The sequence below is a fragment of the Chlorocebus sabaeus genome, chromosome 3 (assembly GCF_047675955.1).
Source record: "Chlorocebus sabaeus isolate Y175 chromosome 3, mChlSab1.0.hap1, whole genome shotgun sequence".
NCBI classification, from domain to species: Eukaryota; Metazoa; Chordata; class Mammalia; order Primates; family Cercopithecidae; genus Chlorocebus; species Chlorocebus sabaeus.
Window position 1 is genome coordinate 66,074,503 of NC_132906.1, and position 6,197 is coordinate 66,080,699.

A 6,197-nucleotide genomic window follows, 5' to 3' on the forward strand; every position below is an offset into this window, starting at 1 on the left:
AATAAACTGATTTTTTTTCTGGGTATATACTTAGCAGTGGGTTTTTGCATCATATATGGTTGTTCTATCAATCAAAGTAAAATTGTTATCATCCCACTTGTTTTCCTGTTCCTTTTCATATTTTGAATTTGGTATAATTAAGATGTAGCTGCCTGACATAATGCTATGTTGGCTCCTCAAACCACTTTGGGCTATATGATACATTTACTACTGACGCTTGTATTCTAAAGAACTCACTTTATTTTAAAGGCTGTAGTGAAAATATTTCTCATTCATCGTTTAAAAGACAACATAAATACAGGTTGAAATTTATCTTCTGGTAGTATGTTGTACTAGTTTCATATATTATGAACTAAAAATCCCGAATTTATAAAACAGAATAACCCTGTTTCCAGTCTATGTGAGGACTAAGCGCTGAATTTTTTATCTTGCCCAAATTCCTACCTAAGGGGTCTAGGGAGTGATGCCCTAAACCATAAATTCTCATCAGATGGGTTTTATCTGACCCTATATATCATGACTTACTTTTCAGTCTGACTCTGGCATAACATTACATGACAAGGAAAAAAATTTTAACCCCAAAATATATTTCATTGCCATACCTTGAAATCGCCCTGTAAAAATCTCCTGTGGGAAAAATCCACATCCTATGGAGAATCCCTTTTACATTTTGTTTTCCTTCCTTTCTTTCCGGATCCAAGGAATAATCAACTAACAGCCAGACACCCTTTTAGGTCTGATGAGAAACATTTTACAACCTGCTCTCTCTCAGAAGTCTGCTATCTGAGAGAATCCTCTGCACAATAAAACTTGGTCTCCATAATCTTTTATCTTAACTTGAACATTCCTTTCCATTGATCCCAGGACTTCAGATAAACTCAACCGTCAACCAGAAAATATTTAAATTTACCAGTAACCTGGAAGCCCCCGCTTTGAATTGTCCCACCTCTCTGAACCAAAAAAAATGTATTTCTTAAATGTATCTGATTGATGTCTCATGCCTCCATAAAACATATAAAACCAAGCTGTACCCAACCACCTTGGGTACATGTTCTCAGGACCTCCTGAGGGTTGTGTCATAGGCCATGGTCACTCATATTTGGCTTGGAATAAATCTCTTAAAATATTTTACAGAATTTGACTCTTTTCGCCGACACATGTATTTAACTACTCATCAAGTAGGTAAATTGGGCTTGCAGGGATGGAAATTTAATAGGCAAAATATTAGCTATCCATGAAAAGAATACTGAAAAGAAAAGGCTCTATTTTGTAAAAAATTATGGCATAAATATCTTTCGACTGGCTATTAGTAATGTCATGCTCATGCAAATAATGTTCAAATGTGCTGTCATCTTACTTTCTTATTAATTTGATGTTATAAATTTTGAGTTAAAATAGTAACATGACATTCCATGTAATTCAATTCTTGGAGATTACTGCTATTTCCAGCTGTTAGTTTCTTGGCTTCAAGTTGTGGTCCTCATAATATTACAGCGCAAAATAAAATACCCTCCTGGAATACTCTACTTTTTATGTATTAATGTCTAATTATTCCAAATACCATCTGTATCATGAAATCTGATTGTTGGAGAGCTGACTGGTATTGTGAAAAATACAAATGTCATCCAATCAAAGTTTTGCTGAAAATTTTAAAAGTAACATTTTCTGATCAAGAAAAAAAATTGAGGGTTCTCTCTCTCATTAAAGTATGTGCTAAGATATAGGAAAACATTTAGTCATTCAGGAAACAGAGGGATTAACAGCATTAAATTATCTACTTAAGTAATTTAGTCATTTCAATCTCTTTAGATTCGTCTGATAATTAGTTAAGCCAGTTGACATCCATGATTTAAAAACATTGAGAAGTTCACTAACGTTAATATCAACTTAGTTATGACAAAGCCATATCCAACAATTTACTGTATAAGCTACCAAAAAACACACTGATGGTAAATATGACCAATGAAGTTAACTGGATTCACAACTGAATCAGATTCACTACAAAATTCATCTAATTGGACATCAATTAGAACATAATTATTGTATGATACTATTTCATATTTAACAGAACAAAATATTTCAGATATAATGATTTAGTCATGTAGAATTACTTTAATTATATCACAGGTATGACAGGTTTTTTAATAAATAATAAGACCTGGACTAAAACGTATGGATTCTACTACAGTATAGAGGCAATGCATAGTATTAAATTCCTTAGCTACTTTGTAATCTTATTATTTTATGGAAGAGGCAGTAAATTCTATATAAGCAGAGAATATTATCCAAATCCTATTACTATCATAATGATGTGCATTTCTTTTTTTCTTTCATATGCAGCTTGGAAATGTTAAATAAGATATTGATTTAAAATGGAAAAGTGCACAATCAATGTCACAGAATCTGGTAACAGCCATTATTGTTTATGGTGCTAGTGACCCTTTTCCACTTATCCTCCTTTCCTGGGAAGCAAAGACTGCTTCTTTGATAATGCTGTGGAGTGGCCATTTATCATCTATATTTGAGGCACTTTCATTTTTCACTATACATTGACTTTTTCTATCGATATGCTACAGCTGAGCATGTTTCCTTCCTGTATGCTTCTGCCAAGAAATGGAGTTGGAAGCAAAGAGAAAAAGACATATAAGTCAGTAAATGCATGGCTTAGCTTACTCCTTCCTGTTTGTTAAACCTTTGGACTTGTGCATCTGGACATTACTACTAAGTAATTGAATATTAAGTTTTACTAAACAAAAAAATAGCAAGAGGATTATTAGCTTTACAGTAAAATTGTAAAATTATATACAATATTATATTAAAGCTTCTATAATCAAAATCTATTATACATATATAAACAACAAAAATCAAACCTAAGTGCCCAGAGACTATTTCTAATCTTCTTATAATAGAAAAAATTGGGCCGGGCGCGGTGGCTCAAGCCTGTAATCCCAGCACTTTGGGAGGCCGAGACGGGCGGATCACGAGGTCAGGAGATCGAGACCATTCTGGCTAACACGGTGAAACCCCGTCTCTATTAAAAAAAAATACAAAAAACTAGCCGGGCGAGGTGGCGGGCGCCTGTAGTCCCAGCTACTAGGGAGGCTGAGGCGGAAGAATGGCGTAAACCCGGGAGGCGGAGCTTGCAGTGAGCTGAGATCCGGCCACTGCACTCCAGCCTGGGCGAGAGAGCAAGACTCCGTCTCAAAAAAAAAAAAAAAAAAAAAGAAAAAATTTTATTGAATTTTCTAATGTCATGTTTGATTTCCCAGATAAGTAAATTGAAAAATTGTCAGTCATTCACTTGTCCTGATAAAAACTGGTTTGATTATTTCTTTTTAGAATGCTTATTAGAAAACTCTTCATGAAGTCATAAAATAACAGGAATTATTCCCATTTCACAGAAAAAGAAATGAAAATAAGACTAGTAAAGTAATTAAATTACTTCCATCATTTAAAACATTGTTTTAAGGTTTTCATCTATTTATACTAACTAATAAAGCTGATGTAATGATTACATATTTCAAATGATTTAAAACCTAATTTACTTGAAAGAAACACAAAATGTTCTAGCGGCATTCTTTAAACACTGCCAGTTATGCGCTGTTCTATAATTCCAATGATGTATATATATCACCTTTGTAGGGCATAAACTACTTGAGGTTTGAATTGCCTTATTTTATTTTCCCAAGAGAGCTTCTATAATATTTTTTATGTGGCAAGTGCCCAATTAATGTTGCCAATTGAATATTTATGTCTAACACATTCAAAAGTCTTCAAACTATTAGGTAATTCTCCAGTCACCTTTGTGTGAAGTTCAGGTATAAAATATAATTATATTTCAAGTGTAACATAATATATATTTAGCAGGTAAGTGGAAAAAGAGTAATTAATTGGCTATTGAGGTCTAAGCCAATAAAGTTAAATTGCTAGTCAGTTGAGGGAAAGGGTTATACTGGGCTTGATCATCAAAGACGATATCTTCAGTGGTTTATTTCATTTTAAAACTGTAGTTTTTAAACACTTAAATTGTTATTACCTTAACTATTCAATTTTTTTCTGAAATCTGATCGAAATTTGGTAGGTTATAACAAATTGTAATAGGTCACAACAAATTTAGCTCATGTTTCAAAATTTGTTGTTAATAGATGACTTCATGAAACCACTTAGTAACATTTCTTTTCAATGCCAAGAAGAAAATCTTGTATGTCTTTATGTTATAATAACATCTTAGTAACACTACAGATAAAAGAAAATGACAGGGGATTATAAGAAAGGTATTTAATTTAGCCCTCTTTATAGTTCAGGGCCATGTCAAAGCAAATCATATAACTTAAAAATCTTGAGTATGCATGTGCTATATCTGTTGATATCGTGCAGAGTTCATCTCTTAGATTAAATGAATAGATTTCAATAATAGAGAAAATGAATCAAAAGTTAATACATGCTAAAATTAAATATTTAGCACATTTTATATTTCCATTTTTCTTTAAATAAGCATACAAATAAAAATAAGATTTATAAATTAGTTAGCAGGACTGCTGAATTAGAAACCACTATTTTCAATATTACACTAACACATTATAAACAGAACTTCCTTGTTCACCCTTGCAAATTCATCTACCTCTTTCTATATACTAAATAACATTAGAAATATGAAAAAGCTAAATTAACAAACTGTCTTTATAATCACCAATATAACTTTAACACTTATCAAAATTTCCGACAATTCTAAGTACATATGATATAAATACTGTTAAGACAAAGAATCTTGTTATGTTAATATTATATTAGCTATTTCAGTCTCCTCTTGGGTAAGCATGTAAAAATGGTTAAACAATAAATTTCTATGGCAACAACATAAATTCTAGCATATTCTTAGTTATAGCAGCAGCCACAGAAGCTACTAATTTCTCTAAGGTAATGTAACTAAACAAGAACTTTCTTTTCTCCTTTTACATTGGGCACAACTAAAATCTCTTTTACTTTAATGAACTAAAGAATGATTTAACTAGAAACAAGATATCTCAACTAATGCACATGATAACTATAGTTACATGAGCATTTGATGCAAAGACAAAACAAAGAGAAGATACTAAGTATTTTAAAATGAAAGTTACATGGTGTGACCAAATGCATTATGTATCCTATAAACTAACATATACGTGTATAAAACTAATGTATATTAATTACATAATTGTTACAGAGATATTTTATCAAAATGAATAAAACCCTTCCAGATTAAATAAAAAATGTTCTCACACATGAAATTATTGGGTATCTTTTGTACATAGATTTTTAACATTAATATTATTTATTAAAATATTCTTAGAGTCAATATATAGATGATTTAGTTTCAATCATCTGAATATCTGTAATTTTGAACTCATTTAGCAGACTCATCTTTTCTCTTATGTGCTATGTCTTCTTATATACTACTCTTGGAGAACACACTGAAGTTATCACCACTGAATGAAGGGCAAATTTCTGTTGCTGCAAGAAATACTGGAAGTATAAAGGGCCACCAATACATATTTGGGTATGAACATACAAACTGAGTCCATAATTAGTTATACAGTATTTTCATAAATGCTTACTTTTTTAAGATTGCCTTAAGAACTTGATCAGGTAAATGTATATGATTACTCACTCAAAATATAAGGTCTTTGAGTACAAGGAAAATTGAATTTAAATTCCACTCCGCTATTTACCATGTATGACCAGAGTTACTGCTGACTTTTCTTAAGCCTCAATTTTCTCATCTGTATAATGGAAATAGTATCTTACTAAACTGCCCTGTGGTTATGGAGATTAAATTAAATAATTACATAAATCGCTTAGCACACGCGTGGCGCACAATGAATACTCCAAAATCATGGAAGCTACTATTTAAAAATACTTTTACCCCTTTAACCTTGGTTTCTATATTGTAATTTATTTTCAATGAAAATGAAGAAAAGTTCTTGCCTCTGTGCACACCTTCTATGAGAAATTCTAGTTTCCTGACCTAGATTAGTCATGTATCAGTTTCAAAATTACTAATATGCCTCACTAGATATCTGTCATTAAATGTCACCTTCCACCAGAGATACTGTTTCTACACCTGTCATTTTTTCTTTTCTTTCTAAAGGTCATAACATTGTCGAATGTATGCCTCTTCTCCCCTAATTTTTCCATCACAGGTAAATCTGTTGATTGCT